This window comes from Macrotis lagotis, chromosome 2 (assembly GCF_037893015.1).
Source record: "Macrotis lagotis isolate mMagLag1 chromosome 2, bilby.v1.9.chrom.fasta, whole genome shotgun sequence".
Lineage (NCBI taxonomy): Eukaryota > Metazoa > Chordata > Mammalia > Peramelemorphia > Peramelidae > Macrotis > Macrotis lagotis.
The window spans coordinates 126,418,053-126,436,345 of record NC_133659.1 but is presented as its reverse complement, the minus strand read 5'-3'; the positions used below and the strand labels follow the sequence as shown (position 1 = coordinate 126,436,345).

Genomic DNA, 18,293 nt, shown 5'->3' with positions numbered 1-18,293 from the left:
ATCAGAACTGAAAAAAAATTGACATTCAAATCCAAAATGCAAGAGAAAAAATGGAAAGGTAAACAAGAAAGAGTATTCATAAGAATCTCATTGAAGTTAAACCACTTACATTTCTATCTGGGAAAATGATATAAGTAATTCCTAAGAACTTTATCATTATTAGAGTAGTTATCATAACTCATGTAAGGAAATGAAGGGCTATGAAAGAGTGATCCACTGAGAGAAAGGGGAAAAGAGAGGTAAAATAGGGAAAATTTTCTCACATAAAATATATGTGCATAAAAGAACTTTTACAGTGGATGAGGACATGAGGTGGGATAGCAGGCAATGACTGAGCCTCACCCTCATTGAAATTGGTTCAAAGAAGGAAGAATGAACACATATGAACACACACACACACACACACACACATTCAGCTGTGTATAGAAATGTAAATTACACTATCTGGGAAAAGGGGGGAAAGGGATAAGAGAAAGGAGGGGGATGATAAAAAAAAAAGAGGACAAATTAAGAAAGAAGCAAAATAGACTTTTGAGGAAGGACAGGATGAAGAGAGAGAAGAAGAAGAAATAGAAGAAAATCATAGTGAGGAGTGGGAATGGGATGAGTTTACTCATCCCAGAAGCAGATAGTAGAATGGATTAAAAATCAGAATCCAACAATATGTTGTTTGTTTATGAGACATATTTGAAACATAAAGTCACATAGAGATTTAAAATAAAAAACTGGAGCAGAATCTAATATGTTTCAACTAATTTTTTTAAAAGCAGGGATAGCAATTATGATCTTAGACAAAGCAAAAGTAAAAAAGAGGCCTCATTAAAAGGGACAATGAGGGGACCATATATGTTGCTAAAAGGTACCCTAGACAATGAAGTAATATTTTAAAATTTAGAGCAAGTTTCTCTGAGGTATACTGAGTATAGAATTGAGTCAAATTTATAAAAGTAAGTTATTCCCAGACAACATTCTTTTTTTAAAGGATGAATATTTTTCTTTTTTTTATTTTATTTAAGGCAATGGGGTTAAGTGATTTGACCAAGGTTACACAGCTAGGTAATTATTAAGTGTCTGAGGTTGGATTTGAACTCAGGTCCTCCTGACTCCAGGGCCAGTGCTCTATCCACTGCACCACCTAGCTGACCCCTTGGTAACTTTAAAAAGAAACCTAAGCTATCTGTAGTCATATAAAAGTGTTCTAAATCACTATTTATTAGAAAAAGGCAAATTAATCAGTCTCTGATGTACTCTCTCATACCTATCAATTGAAAAAAAAAATCCCAATTGGATGCTCCCTATGTGAAGTTTCAGCATTCAATTCTCATGCTGTATGAGTTGGATTCAGTCTTTTAGGCCTATCTCTGCCTCAGTTTCTTAATGTGGTCTAGTGTCATTGCCTGATAGATGTTTTGTTTTGTTTGTATTTTGGTTATCATCCTTGTCTATAACAACATTCATTATTGCTCCCATCTGGATTAATATCAGGTTCAAAGTCTACCTTCAACCAGAGTTTAGCTTCTGTGAACATTCAGACTATTTCTGCCCTTCCTGTTACATGTGATTAAGTAAGGAGTTTTCTAAAATAAGTGCTAAGTATTTAAGGCAAAGAAACACAGCTGTGTAAATATAGTTAACACTCAGACGATTGTTTTATATTTGGCCTGACTTTTACTCGTCATTTTAGTGGTATGGACATGGAAAGAAGTTTCTTTTCCCCATTCTCCACTCTCCATCAACCACTCCTACTGTCCCTCATAAGTTTAATGGAATAAGACCATTATTTTGCCCAGTTTTTGATGAGGTCAGATGTGTCCACCATCACAGCATCTGTTTTGTTAATTAGTACACACAAAGGGCTTTGGAGGAAAAGGAAAAGGAGACTGAGCTGTTTTTTTATCTTTTCTTTATATCTTTAAATATATATATATGTTATATATATATATATATGTATATATATGGATGGATATGGATAAAAAATCTGAAGTTCATCAGGTGAGAAAAGATACCAGTAGACCTTGTCATCTTCATAGCTCAAAATATATTCCCTCTTTCTTATTCATGTACTTATAATATAAGAGTTGAGCTGATAATCAAGAATGACCAGTCAAATCAATTCACATTTATTGAGCAATAACAAGGTATAAGTCATTGTGTATTCATTTCATTATTGAAAAAATATTTATTGAAAAACTATGATATTCAAGAAAATGTGTTGAATCTTGTATGTATACATATATATATATGCACAGACATGATATCAGTAGCATATTTCTATAGCATTTATAATGTATGAAGTATTTTCCTCAGAGTAACATTATTACTTAGATAATATTATCTCCAGTTTACACATGAGTAAACTGATGCTCAGAGAGGTTAATTGATTTGCCCATGGGATCATTCAGCTAGACAGAACCAAGGTATAAATGTAGGTAACTCAATTTTATCCACTATTATAAGGCATTGTTGGTGACTCACCTTAAAAGACTTATTTAGAGAAGATATATAAATAAATAACACAATAAAATGAAAGTGCTAAATGACTGATTGAACAGGTGTGATATGCAAGTTCAAGGGAAGTGAGCAATTATTTTCAATTGGCATGATCAAGGATCAATTCATATAGAAGAGGAAAAATTTGAATTGGAGCTTGAAATATAGGTAGAATTATAATAGGCAGATATGGAGACAGAGTATTCTTGGAAGAAATCAGGATCAAAGACATAGAGATATAAAATCACAAGCTAAACTCAGAGGATAATGTATAGGTCAGATTAGCAGGAGGAGAGAGGTTGTATAAGGGAACACTACAATTCTAGTAAGAGGATATAAGCAAGACTTGTGGAATGACTTGAATGTTAAACCTAGATGTTTAGGGTTCATTCAAGTAAGAAATATGGAGTTATTCATGGTCCTCCAACTTGGGAATGACATGATCATAGAAACATGTTAGGAAAAATAATCTTCAATATTAATTGGAGGAAAAAGAATCTAGTAGATTATCTTGGTATATCGCGATGAGTCAAGAGGTTATTATATTAGCATAGAAGTATAATAAGAAGAATATCACAGTGACAGACATAGATATTAGAATTCTTGAGAGATCTTTGTCTTTTTCAGGGATGAGATAGATCCATGTTGATCTGTAATTAGGGGCAGTAAACAGAGCACAAGATAGCTAGGAGTGTGAAGGGAAGGAAGGGAATTGTCCAACTTGTGATCTCGGAGATTAAATTGAGTGTTGTACTAGGTCAAGGTACACACCTTGCACTAGAAAATGTTAGCTTTAGAAATAAGAGAAAAAGGAAATTAAAGGAATTAGAATAGGTGGTAAGAAAATGAAACTTTTATTCTTTGCAGATGATATGATGGCATACTTAGAAGAATCCTAGAGAATCAATTTAAAAGCTACTTGAAATAATTAACAACTTGCATGATATAAAATAAACCCACATAAATCATTAGTCTTTCTCTATATTTCCACCAAAGTCCAACAGCAAGAGATAGAAAAAAATTCCATTCAAAATAACTATGGATAATATTAAATATTTGGGATTCTACCTGTCAAGATAAACTGAGGAACTTTATAAATACAATTATAAAACACTTTTATGCAAATAAAGCCAGATTTACACAACTGGAAAAATATCAACTGCCAATGAGTAATCCAAGTTAATATAACAAAAATGGCAATTCTACCTAAATTAATATACTTATTCAATGTCATACCAAACTACTAAAATTATTTTTAAAAGCTGGAAAAATAATAACAAATTTTTCAGAAAGAGCAAAAGATCAAGAAAATCAAGAGAATTAATTTTAAAAAATGCAAAGGAAAGTAGCCTAGTCATTCCATATTTGAAACTATATTATAAAGTAGCAGTTATAAAAGTTATTTGGTACTGACTAAGACATATAGTGATGGATCAGTGAAATAGGTTAGGTTCACAAGACACAGCAGTGAATAATTATATCTACTGTTTGATAAACCCAAAGACTCCAGCTTCTAGGTTAAGAACTCACTATTTGGCAAAACCTTCTAGGAAAACTGGAAAATAATATGGCAGAAATGAAGTATAGATCAACATCTCATACCCTATATAAAAATAAGGTCAAAATATATATGTTATTTAGACATAAAAGATAATATTATAAGTCAGTTAGAAAAGCAAGGGATTCTTTACCTTTCAGATGTATGAGAGAAGAATTTATGATCAAATAAGAGATAGAAAAAGTTATGAAATGTAAAATGGATATTTTTGATTACATTAAATTGAAATGTTTTATACAAACAAAACCAATGCAACCAATATTAGATGAAAAGCAGAAACCTGGGAAATATTTTTATAGTCAATGTTTCTGATAAAGACCTCATCTCTAAAATATATAGAAATTGTGTCAAAGTTATGAGAATACAAGTTCTTCCCCAATTGATATTTGGTCAAAGGATATGACCAGGTAGTTTTCAGATGAAGAAATTAAAGCTATCTATAGTCATATGAGAAGCATGCTCTAAATCACTATTAATTAGAAAAATGCAAATGAAAACAATTCTGAGGTGCCAGTATGACAGAAAAGGAAAATGATAAATTTGGAGGGGATGAGGGGAAATTGGAACACTAATGTATTGTTGCTAGAGTGTGAACTGATCCAACCATTCTGGAGACCAATTTGGAACTATTCCCAAAGGGCAATAAAACTGTGTATACCCTTGGATTTAACAATATCATAACTATGTCTATATCTCAAAGAATTCATAAAAGGGGAAAGGACCCATATGTATAAAAATATTTAAAGCAGCTCAATTGGCGAATGATTGATCAAGTTGTGTTTTATGAATGTAATGTAATACTATTGCTCTATAAGAAATGATGAGCAAGGGGCGGCTAGGTGGCATAGTGGATAAAGCACCAGACTTGGAGTCAGGAGTACTTGGGTTCAAATCCAGTCTCAGACACTTAATAATTACCTAGCTGTGTGGCCTTGGGCAAGCCACTTAACCCCGTGTGCCTTGCAAAAACCTAAAAAAAAATGATGAGCAAATAGATTTCAAAAAAAAATCTGAATTGATAATGAGTAAAGTAAGCAGAACTAGTAGAACATTGTACACTTTGACAACTCCGTTGTGTGAGGTTCAACTATGATAGACTTAGCACTTCTCTGCAATATTGTTATCAAAGACAATATTGATGGAAAATACTATACACAGGGGTGGCTAGGTTGCACAGTGGATAGAGCACTGGCCCTGGAGTCAGGAAGACCTGAGTTCAAATCTGGCCTCAGACAATAATTACCTGGCTATGTGGCCTTGGGCAAGCCACTTAACCCCATTGCCTTGCAAAAAAAAAAAAAAACAAAAAACAAAAGAAAATACCATATACATCCAGTGAAAGAGCTATGGAATTTGAATGCAAATCAAAACATATAATTTCTACTTTTTAAAATTTATCTTTTGCTTTTTTCCCATTTGTTCTGATTCCTCTTTCATAGCATTACTAATATGGAAATATGTATAATATGATTGTACATGTATAATCTATATTACTTGCTATCAAGAGTACAGAGAGGGAAGAGTATGAGGGAGAAACTTTAGAAAAGTGACTGTGGAAAATTATCTTTATATATAATTGGAAAAACAAATAAATATGTACTTAAAAAAAAAGACAAGTACTTTTTACACATTTAAGGGACTTGAAGCATCATTTAGTCCAAACAGTCTATGGTTGCAGAAAGTAAATTGTAAAGGAATCAAAGGGTCTGATAAACCAAGGGAAGGGGAGAGGAAAGTGTCATAAAAGTGCTATTGCAACACTAATTGTTGGTGAACTCCTACTTTGTCCTTCACACTAAATCACAAAAGGAGTCACTATTCTTTTATAGTGGCAGTGCTAGAACTGTATATCTTCCTTGTCTCACTGGCTTCATCATGCATTTGGCATTCCACATAATTATAATTCAAAGGAAAAATTTCCCAAATTATAAACAGTTTGCATTATATATATATGTATATATACATATATATACATATATATGTATATACATATATATATATATATGTATATGTATAACAACCAGATACCTATAGACCTATTTCATTTTTGTTTTTGTTTGGTCATTTCAATTGAGTCTGACTTTTCATAATCTCATTTAGTTGTTTTGTTTTGTTTTGTTTTTTGGCAAAGATGCTGGAGTTGTTTGCCATTTTCCTATTCCACATCATTTTATAGTTGAGCAACTGAAACAGAGTTAAATGACTTGCCCAGAGTCATCCAATTAGTAAGTGTCTGAAATCACATTTGAACTCAGGACCAGGTATCACCTAGTTGTTTCTCATTATTTCATAAATTGTAAATGATATTGTTGGGAAAATTTACCTTGAAGAGGTAAATGCTTATTTCAGGTTCATCAGAGGTGTTTCAGATCATTTTGGAAGCACATAGGAGACAGATCTTAAATAATTTTAAGATGCATTAGCAGTTATTGACTATAGTTGGAAATTTTCTTTTCAAGTTAATTTTTCTCAATTTTCCTTCTTCTGCTAAGCAACAAAACACAATTTCCTTTAAAACCATCCTGTGGAGAAAAACTTTGATTACTCATTCCTCAGGCCTCAGGTCATGCTATCTAAAATTCTTCATATATATATATATATATATATATATATATATATATATATATATATATGTATATATATATATATATATGTATGTATGTATATATATATTCTTCCTTTAAGGGATTTCTTCATTTATCTCACATAAAACCCTGATGATGTATCCTTTGTATAGAGAATTAGATTAATAGAATATTGCACCATTATCAGGGAAGCAATTTATCTGTGTAATTCATTGTCCTATCAACCACAAATTGGAGAAAAGTCAAATGAAAACATGATACAGATAAGGACAGAACCTATGATTTCACTTGTGGTACTTCAAAGTACCTTCCTGAAATCAGATTGTAACTTCTTTTCAACTAATAGTTGTTAGAGCATTTCCTAAAACACTGCGAGTTTAAAAAGTTTTCCTAGGATCACAGAGACAATGTCTTTCATAGATAGTATTTAAATCTAGATTTTTCTGGCTACAAGGTTTTTTTCTGTATCCATTTTAATATGCTACCTTTTAAAATAAAGATCCCCAGAAAAATCCTGAGCCCCCCACTCACTGCTTTAGCCATTGCTGAGAAACACTAATTAAGTCTAAAGCCTGTGGTTAACTCTTTGTAGTTTCATGGAAAGGACTTTGAATGAGAAGACCTGGTTCTTATTCTTATAGGGATGGATCTTGTTTAAAGATGTTACTTATTACACAGTCCTGGTACAACCAGGGGCAAATCTGCATTAATGCTTCTGGTCTAAAATATTTTTCTTTCCTGCTAGTCTATTTGGCATTCCTATGAAGATAAAAGCAAAGGACATCAAAGATTTTTTGAAAATCATCAGATAACCTCAGTCCAAATGTTATTTATGACCAAAGAATGAAACAGAATTGTAGCTGGTTAAAGGGAATATTGATTGCTAGTGAATAGTGAAATCTATTATGAGAAATCATTCTTTCATCTGAAATTCAAATCTGTAAAATTGACTTTGAAATCTGGCAAGATTTGGAGTTGAAATTACATATTATTGAGGGGGAAAATCAAACCCTGAAACAATCTTTGAAATGGCATTTTTAGGGGGCAGAAGAAAGATGGCAACAAGAGAGGATCATCTCTTAGGCACTCTCCCATAAAACTTATAAACTAAGGACTCTAACTAAATTTTTGAGAGGCAGAACCCACAGAGGGACCCAGTGAAGCAGTTCTCCTATTCAAGGTAACCTGGAAAAGAGCAGAAAGGCTCTGCTCCCCGGGGTTGGAGGGGCAGCCTGCCAGAGGGATGCCCCACCAGAGTAAAAGAACTTCAGCCTCCTCAGGATGCTGGGAGCCACAGCTCACAGCAGCAGGCGAATTTCCTGACCTACGTCCCAGGGAGTACTGGGCACAACTTGGGGAACAGTGGGGGGGATCTCTGCCAGAGTGAGCATGTGAAGACCAGCCCTCAGGGCATACAGTAATCAGCATGGCCAGATCCAGGAACAGGAAGCAGAAGCTGATAAAAGGAGCCCCCAGGACATGAGCTTATTGAACCTAGGGAGGAGGTGGAGAGAGACTGCTGAGCTCTGTCCTCTGTCCCTGGAACAGGACACTGGGGTTCTGACCACATTCAGATCCTTATTGCATTCTAGGCCCTCCATAGAACAGCAGGGCCCCCCCCCCACCTCAGCCCCATGCCAGGGTGGGGGGCTTATGGTCATTCACAAACCAGGAGGGAGGACAGAGCCTCACACACTGAGATCCTTGTGGGAGTGTCCCAAAAGCTCAGGAAGCACCCCTAAAACAGGCTCAGGCTGGGAAAATGAGTAAGCGGAGTAAAAAGAGAAACACCATAGAGAAATACTTTGCCTGTGAGCCCAAGAAGGATCAAAACACTCACTCTGAACATGAGGAAGCACAAGTTACTGCCTCTAAAGAGTGCAAGAAAAACAGAAATTGGGCTCAGGCTATGACAGAGCTCAAAAAAGACTTTGAAAATCAAATGAGGGAGATAGAAGAAAAAATGGGAAAAGAAATAAGAGAGATGCAAGAAAAATATGAAAATGAACTCAGCAGCTTAGTCAAGGAAATCCAAAAAAAAAAATACTGAAGAAAATAGCATGCTAAAACCAGCTTAGGTCAAATGGATAAAAGTTCATAAAGTTATTGAGGAGAAGAATGCTTTAAAAAGCAGATTGGTCAGATGGAAAAAGAAATAAAAAAGCTCTCTGAGGAGAACAAATCCTTCAGACAAAGAATAGAACTCAGGGAGATAGCTGAATTTACAAGAAATCAGAACTCAATACTTCAGAACCAAACGAATGAAAAATTAGAAGAAAATGTGAAACATCTCATTGAAAAAACAACTGATATGGAAAATAGATTTAGGAAAGATAATTTAAAAATTATTGGAATACCTGAAAGTCATGATCAGGAAAAGAGCCTTGACATCATTTTCAAAGAATTACTACAGGAAAATTGCCCTGATATCCTAGAAGCAGAGGGCAAAATAGAAATGGAGAGAATCCACTGATAAGAAAGATATCCAAAAAAAAAAACCAACCCCCAGGAATATTATAGCCAAGTTCCAGAAGTCCCAAGTCAAAGAGAAAATATTACAAGCAGCCAGAAGGACACAATTCAAATACTGTGGAGCTGCGATCAGGATCTCACAGGACTTAGCAGCAACTACATTAAAAGCTTGTAGGGCTTGGAATATAATATACTGGAAGGCAAAAGAGCTTAGAATGAAACCAAGAATCAACTACCCAGCAAAACTGAATGTCCTCTTCCAGGGAAAAAGATGAACTTTCAGTGAACCAGGGGAATTTCAAATGTTCCTGTTGGAATGGTCAGAGCTGAACAGAAGGTTTGATCTTCAAATATAGGACTCAGGTGAAGCATAGAGATTGGAGAAGGGGAAAATATGAGTGACTTAATGATGATGAACTGCATGTATTCCTGTATAGAAAAATGACACTGATAATACTCATATGAACCTTCTCAATTAACAGAGCAGGTAGAAGGAGCTTTTATAGATGAAGCACAGGAGAAAGCTGAATCTGAAGATAAAATATGGTGTAAAAATAGAGTCAATAGGAAAAAGGGAAGTGTAGTGGGAGAAAGAAAAAAGGGGGGGGGTAATAGGCCAAGATATCTCATATAATAAGATTTTTCTTTATTACAATGAGCTATTGCAATGATATGGAAGGAGGAAGGCAAGGGGGAATGAGGGAATCTTTGCTCTCATCAGAGGTGGATAGGAGAGGAAACAGCATATATACTCAATGGGGTATAGACATCTGAAGTAAAAAGGAGGAGAGGGGATGGGAGGAAGGGGTGAGAACGTGAATGATGGAGGAGAGGATGGACTATGGGGGGAGAGTGTTCAGATATAACACATTTTCCTTTTTACTTCTTGCAAGGGGCTGGGATTGGATGGCCTGTCCAGGACCATAGGGCCAGGTGGATGCTGGGCCTAAGGGGTGGTATGGGGGCTTGGGGCCTCTTGGCCCCAGGACCAGGGATCTGTCTGCTGCACCACTCAGCTACCCTACAGCAGAGTCAGAGTGAAAGGAGAGAGAAAATATTGTACATGGTAGTGGCAAAATACGAAAGGAGGGAGTTGCAATCAGCAATGGCAACAGTGGAAAAATATGGAAGTGACTTTTGTGATGGACTTATCATAAAGAATGTGATCCACCTGCAACAGTGTTGGTGGTGTTGGAACACAGACTGAAGCACATTTTTTATTATTATTATTTTTTGGGGGGTGCATGGCAAATGGAGCTGGGTGGCCTGCCTGGGGCCACATAGCAGGGTGATCGTTGGGTATCTGAGGCTGGATTTGGATCCAGGTGCTCCTGGAACAAGGGCCAGTGCTCTGTCCACCACTGGCTGCCCCTACTATTATTACTATTTTATTTTATTTTGGGTCTTATTTTTTCTTTTTTGTTGTTTTTTGCAGGGCAGTGGGGCTGGGGTAGCTTGCATGTCACACAGCTGGGTAATTGTTGGGTGTACGGAGCCAGATTTAGGCTTGGGTGCTCCTGGCTCCAGGGCTGGTGCTCCATCCACTGCACCACATGGCCATACCTACAATTATTACTATTATTTTTTTAATTTTAATTTTTTCTCTCCTCTTTACTTTATCACTCAAGCGAGTCTATATTTTTTGGGGGAGGGGGTATTTTGTTTACTCTTAAACAAGAATATTTTATTAATGTATAAAAACATTATTTGTATGAAATGAGAATAAATAAATACTAAATTAAAAAATAAAAAATAAAATATAAGTGGAAAATATTTAATAAAATAAAAATACAATAAAATATAGATGTTACGTTTTAAAACAAAAAAAGAAATGGCATTTTTATCATTTAAAATTCTTTATAACTTGGCATCTTTCTATCTTTTCAATCTTTTTATGCATGATTTCTCTTCATGAACTCTGTGACCCTGTCACATTGACCTATTTGTTGTCCTTCAAACATGATATTCCTTTTCCCAGCTCTTTGTGTTATTGCTGGTTTTGAATCCTCTCTCATGTCACTTCCGTATTTTAATTTTCTTGACTTCCTTTAACTCAGTCCAAATTCTACCTTCTATGGAGATCTACCAGTAGCTTGGGAGTTTCTCTCTGGGAATATCTCCCATGTACTCTGTGAATATTTTAAATAGTTGATGATGTTGATAATAATGATGATATTGTTCTTTGTTCTCAAAAAAGATCATGACATCAGGGAGGTAATACTATGACAAGAAAGTGAATTTGATTTGAGTGACAGGGCACTGTCCTAAGTCACCAGCCTCATTTCTTCTCTGAGTCATCTGGATACAGTGATCAGATATGAATCAGTATGACTGGAAATGACCCTGGATATGAGACAATCAGGGATAAGTGACATGCAAGTTTATACAACTAGTATGTATCAAGTGTCTGAGGTCATATTTGAACTCCTCACTGATTCCAGAACTGGTGCTCTATCCACTGCACCACCTAGCTGCCCTCAGACTTAACTATTTACATGTTTTCCCATTATATTGTAAGGTCATTGAAATTGGGGTCCATTTAAAAACCAAGAACAAACATTATATGTAACAGGGATAATCTTCAGTCCTTTTTAATAAGATTGAGGGACTCTCCATTGTTGCCTCTTTTTAACATAGTACTAGAAAGGCTAGCAAATTGCTATAGCAATAAGTGAAGAAAATTAAGTTGATGGAATAAGGATAGGAATTGGTAATGTAGAGAAACCTCGAAAGTCAACAGAATAACAGTTTAATCAACTAATTATTTCAACAAAAGTGCATGATACAAAATAAATTCACACATATCATCAAATAGGAAAATGGATATCTGTAGAAATTCCATTTACAATAACTGTAGAATGTACAAAATCCTTGAAAGTCTACCTACCAAGGTTCACACAAGTACTAAATAAGTACAATTTTAAAAATTCTGCTTATAAAAATAGATATAAATAATTGGAAAAATATTAATTTCTCATAGGTAGGTCTCAAGTCAATATAATGAAAATGACAATAATTAACTTTATTTCAGTGCTGTACAACTAAAACTCTCAAACATATTTCATAATGCCTATAAGAAAAAAGTAGAATTTATCTTGAGAAACAAAAAAATCAAGAATGTCAATGATAATGATAAAGAGAGATGTAGAAAGTAGAAGGGCTATCAGTAGCAGATTTCAAATGCTACTACAAAGTAGTAATCATTAAAAACAACTGGACACTGATTTTTCAAAAAGAGAGAGAGATCTATCCAAACAAGATATACAATACACAAAAGCAAATAACAGCATGGTGTCTTGAGACGCCTACTTACTAAGGGAAGGACTTGTTATTTGATAAAAACAGGTTTGTAGAAATTGGTTTTAAACCAATACCTCGCAGCTCACATTAAGATAAAGTCCAAATGGATATGTGACCAAGATATGAAAAGTTACACATCAAAAAAAATTAGAGAAACAAGGCAGACATTACCTTTTGAATATATGGATGGAGGAAGCAATTCATGACTAAACAAGTGATAGCATAATATATAACAAATCTGGCAATTTTAATTACAGAAGATCTAGACATTTTTTATACAAACAGATTCAATAAAGCTATGATTAAAAGGGAATCAATTAATTGGAGATAACTTTGAACAATTTCTCTGATAAGATTCTCATTTCCAAGATATAGAAAAAGGATTTAAGCATAAAAATAGCCCACATATCAAGATAAGAAAAAATCTAAGCATATGAAGAGGCAGTTCTCTAAGGAAGATAGCTAGGCTATTTATAGTCATATGCTGAAAAAATGATCCAAATCACTAAGAATTAAAAAAGGAAAATTAACACATCTCTTTAGTTCTACCTCATTAGATTGGCAAAGATGATCAAAAATGCAAATGTCAATGTCAAGGAGGACAATCACATTGATAGATTGTTGGTGAAGCTGTGAATTCACCTAAGTTGTCTGGAAAGCAATTTGAATTATACTTAAGAAGTTACTAAACAGTACAAACCCTTTCAATTAGTCTTATCCCTCAAAAAAATCAAGAAAAGAAGCAAAAGTCTTAGATGTACAAAACTATTCATAGAAGCTGTGTGTGTATGTGTGTATAAGAGAAACAACCCCTGCCCCCCCCCAAATACATGGGTTTCCATGAATTAGACAATGGCTGAACAAATTGTGGTATATGAATATAATAGAATATTTTCTTGTTAGAAATGAAATTTTGGGAGACTTTATCAATTGATGCAAGATGTAGTAGAAATTTATGCTCTAACATCATGACTATAAAAATGTTCATTTAAATAACTAACCATGATTTTAGAGGATTGATAAAGAAGAATGATGACTGCCTATCACAGATAAAGGTCAAATATACAGAATAAGAAATGACTAATATGTTTAATATGGGACTTTATTTTGCTTGATTAAGCTTATTCTCATACGTTGTTTTCTTCTTTCCTTCATCCTTCCGTTTCCCATTTTCCTCCTTTCCTTTTCTCTTCTCTCTTCCTCCCTTCCTACTCTTCCCTCTCTCCCTTTCCTCCCTTTCTTCTTTTTCTTTCTTTCTTTCTTTCTTTCTTTCTTTCTTTCTTTCTTTCTTTCTTTCTTTCTTTCTTTCTTGCTTCCCTTCTTTCTTTCTTCCTTTCTTCCTTCCTTTCTTCCTTTCTTCCTTTTTTCCTTTCTTCTTTCCTTCCTTCCTTCCTTTCTTCCTTCCTTCCTTCCTTCCTTCCTTCCTTCCTTCCTTCCTTCCTTCCTTCCTTCCTTCCTTCCTTCCTTCCTTCTATCTTTCCTTTTGGGGGAAGATAGAAGGAGGAAAAACATTGTTAATTATTGAAAAATATAACTAATTCATCATATATGCTTGGTGATTAAAGAATAGATAATGAATTACAGTATAGGAATATGTAGCATTATATTATTAGAACATGTATGTAATTTTAAACTATTTTATTATAAAGAATTATAAATAAGGAATTTTATGATTTAGTCATAAAAGCAACAGTGTTGAAGTAAATAGTTGGATTTAGAAGGGAAGACCAAAAATACTGGTTTTTTTGTTTTTATTTGGTTTAAATGTATTTGCTTTCATTTAATTATTAAAATATCAAAGTTTAAAATCTTAAGTTTTATTTATATATTTATTCTATATGTATTTGTTAAATATTTGTCATGAATATTAAGGTTATAATAATAAATCAGGATGCTGGTTTGTAAAAAAAAAATGCAGGTTACCCAAAAGGCAGGGGGGAAAGACACATATTAACAAAAATGGACTATAGTTTTTACCACAGATGAACTTTTTGCAGGAAGCAGCACAAAATATAACATCAAAGAGAAGTATTACTGGAAAAAGAAATGGGTTGGCCATGTATTGGAACCAAAGAATAATAGACATCAAGTCCCCAAGCTGCTTCAGTGCCCTCATTATATAAAAACCAAAGGACAGGTTCTATCTCCATGGGTAATAACTCCTATGGTAGTTGACATGGATATGAGTCAAAGAAGGTCAAAAGGTATAGACATATTGAGATCCATTTCCCTGGGGAAAGTACTTATATCAATGACATCATAGAAATATTTATATGAATTCCTGACCTTGTGCCAAAATCTAAAAATCTGATATTACTATGACATCTGTTTGTGGCAAAAAGTACTCATTCTAAATCAAAGACCAATGGTATTAAATGTAAATTCTTTTTGAAGCTGACTAATTATAGCCCCAATGGGAAGAAAGGGTATGGGCCACATATTTTTCTAGGGTTCCACAGAATTGCATGTCCTTTGATCTCAATTTGAACCCTAATTTTACCAAAGATGCAACAAATCAGGAACTTTTGGGGAAGCAAAAATTGGTAGTAATACAGATACTCTAAAATTCAGAAGAATTTTGAATAATTAAAAAGATAGAATATATATCAGGAAAGGATCAACTTTGCAGTTTTTGATGTGCATTTCATAAATATAGTTATATCCCTATAAGAGTTAGTTCATGGAAAACAACCAAACCTCCTCACCCAGGAAACAGAGATATCAAGAATTCTTAGAAATTGTGAGCCCAGGGCACCAGCATGATTTAATTCATTGATTTATTTTGCTTGGAATTCCAAGAAGGGAAGGAAGCTAATGGAGATGCCAAGCTGAAATGAATGGCATATTTCTTTATGTAAGACTGAATGATAAAACCCTCAGGAAATTTAGAGCAGAAGAAGGAAGAGGCATTCTTTGGGTATAGATGTTACAGAATTTTATGCTCTGTTATTTCAGGAGACGGTATTGTTCTATCTTCCTTTGGCTAATCTATGCTTCAGTGTTTTGAAGAAACTTGGGAAGGAAAAAAAGAAAAAAAGAAACTTCTTCATTTTGAACCACTACTCTCTAGAGTTCTTCAAGACTCAAATTGGTCATTTATGCCTTAGACCATGATCTCCTTCGAGGGTTTTTTTTACAAAAGGGCCTTGACCTTCCATGTTCACACACCATGAACACTATGTAATTGCCTCCTGAATTGCACCATTAATATATTCTAACCCTACCCATAGGAAATAGAGAATATGAAGAAATTTTTGGGTTCTCTTTTCCCTTCCCTGCCCCATCTCCCCCTCCAGTCCTACTCACTGCCCTCATTGCAGGCTTCAAGGGGTTAGGGGGGAAGAGAAAGAGGGTCAGATACAAAGAAATATATAAACATACACACACATGCATAAAGAGACAGAAACACACACACACACACATATATACAAACTATATATATATATATACATGAATTTATATATATATATATATATATATATATATATATATATATATATATATATATATATACAGAGAGAGAGAGAGAGAGAGAGAGAGAAACACACACACATATACAGATTGAGAGCTTAGTGGGCTACCAGACACACCGATCACAGTGTGACAGCTTGTTATTCCAGGGGGGCAGCCATAGTTCACAAATGGCTGTATTTGCTTTATGACTGGCTTCTCTATCAGGAAAAAAAATCATTGTGCTTTAGAAAGAAATCTTGGAAGCAAAATAACTCAACTCTGGAAGCAGAACTCAGGTTTAATCTGCAGGCAGGAGCCCAGAAGTTTTAATTACTATACATTGTTTCCTCTCTATAAGGCCCTATGCTCCTGAGGAAAAAAAAGAGGTCCTACTACTGCGGTCTGCTTGTCAATGAAGTCCATTGTAAACTCCCCAGTATAACATAAACCTTCCCTGAACACATAAAATTCTTGGCTTCCAAGAACAGTCTCTTAGAAAGAGAGCTCTGTATTTGCTTCAAAAACAGTTATTCTGTGCGGAACTCTAAGTCCCCGCTCAGTTTTAAAAGACTGGGTCCAACGAAAGTTGACACAGTTCATGTAATTTTAATTAAGGAGCAATTTTTGCACCTTTATGGTTGACAGGGGTATTGTAAGACTGTCCTATTAATATGGAATAATTCTCAAGTCCATTAAGTAATTCATTTAAAAAAATCTTTTAAGTGATAGTATCAGGTCAGACTGAAATCCAAAGATATGAAATAATTGACCTGCCAAGAAGCCACCAAAACATCAGAACTTGGAGAGTTAGTTTAGCAAATTCATTTGACACCTCAAAATAGCAGCTGGCTTGTCATTTAGATGATCAAGTAAAAGGTACAGAAGAAGTAGCTAGGGATAGCTGATAGACCTAAAGGATGGGTTTAAAAAGTGACATTTCAGTACAACTGTCAGAAATTCTGAGAACTAAAATCAGAGAAGAAAGACTGACAATAAATAATACAGGCCTCCATCAAACATCTATGCAATTTGTCTCAGAGTATATTGAAGATTTAAAATAATACCATTTAGGGTACTTCAAAGACATGAACATAAAATAAGGAAGATTCTGTTTTTGACCAAGATTTGAAAGAACATAGGACTTTCTGCTAGATGAAGTAACAAATAATAAGATAGCTATGATATAATGAGCTCCCTGAAAAATAGAGGTTATGGCAGATGCATATTTTGTATCTTCCAAATAAATGTTCATCAAAACTTGAGTGGTTGGTGAGAAAATATGATCCTTTACACCAGATAAACTATTATGCCACCAGATGAAAGAATAGAGCATTCATTTCAATCATACTGTATATACAAGGATAGACAATGTAGATGAAAGATTAAAAATGATACACTCTTTGAAAAACATAAAAATCATTCCTATTTTTAAAAAACACTAAAGAGCATAGGAATAAATGGAGCCTTTCTTAAAATAATTCATATTTATCTAAAACCAAGAACAAGAATCATCTTTATAAAGATAAATTTGAAACTTTCCTAACAAGATAATAGGTGAAGCAAGAATGTTCATTATCAATATTGTCTAAAAATGCTAGTTATAGAAATGACAAGAAAAAAATTGAAGGAATTTAAATAGTCAAAGAGGAAATAAAACTATCATTTTTTGAAGATATGACAGTAGACTTAGATCAACTAAAAATCTAGTTGCAAAAAAATTAACCACTTTAGAAAGTTAGAGGATGGCAGGCTGTGCAGGGTCCTGGCTGGTGGTGCCCTGCCATGCAGGCACTCTAGGCAGTGGGGGAGGGGGCGAAGCATGAAGGGAGGCCAGGTTCCTATTCCTGATGTCCTGTCTTGGGTTGGTTTCTCTCAAAGGATTGCTGCTGCTGTCCCTATGGAGATGCTTACTCAAGGTCTTCAGGTGAAAATGGTGGCAAGTCAGGGTCTATGGCTAATCTCCAACCTCAGTTTTCCTTTAACTCCCATACATAACTCTCCAGGTCCCAATGTTCCTCCATTACCCTCAAGAAATGGCTGACCAGTGCTGTGCGCAGACTTAATAGCAGCAAAGCTGTGAGCAACATCAAAATGCAAAAGAAAGTATGAGATGATTGGAAAAATTTCTATCTGGGGTCCCCCAAGACTGGCAATGAAACCACCTCACAGTGGGATGGTCCTGATGAGAAGAACAAGAAAAGTTGGGGTGATGATGAGCCAGATGAAGAGTCCTACACACCACTTCATTCTCCAGTGAAAATCTTTATCAGGGGCAGCTAGGTGGCATAGTGGATAAAGCACCGGCCTTGGAGTCAGGAGTACCTGGGTTCAAATCCGGTCTCAGACACTTAATAATTACCTAGCTGTGTGGCCTTGGGCAAGCCACTTAACCCCATTTGCCTTGCAAAAACCTAAAAATAAAAGAAAAGGACAAA

General features: G+C 34.8%; 1 pseudogene; it reads left to right on the top strand.

The window, feature by feature from the left end:
- The window catches only part of LOC141511950 (kalirin-like), a 137,917-nt pseudogene that overhangs the window by 118,073 nt on the left and 1,551 nt on the right, over positions 1-18,293 (top strand).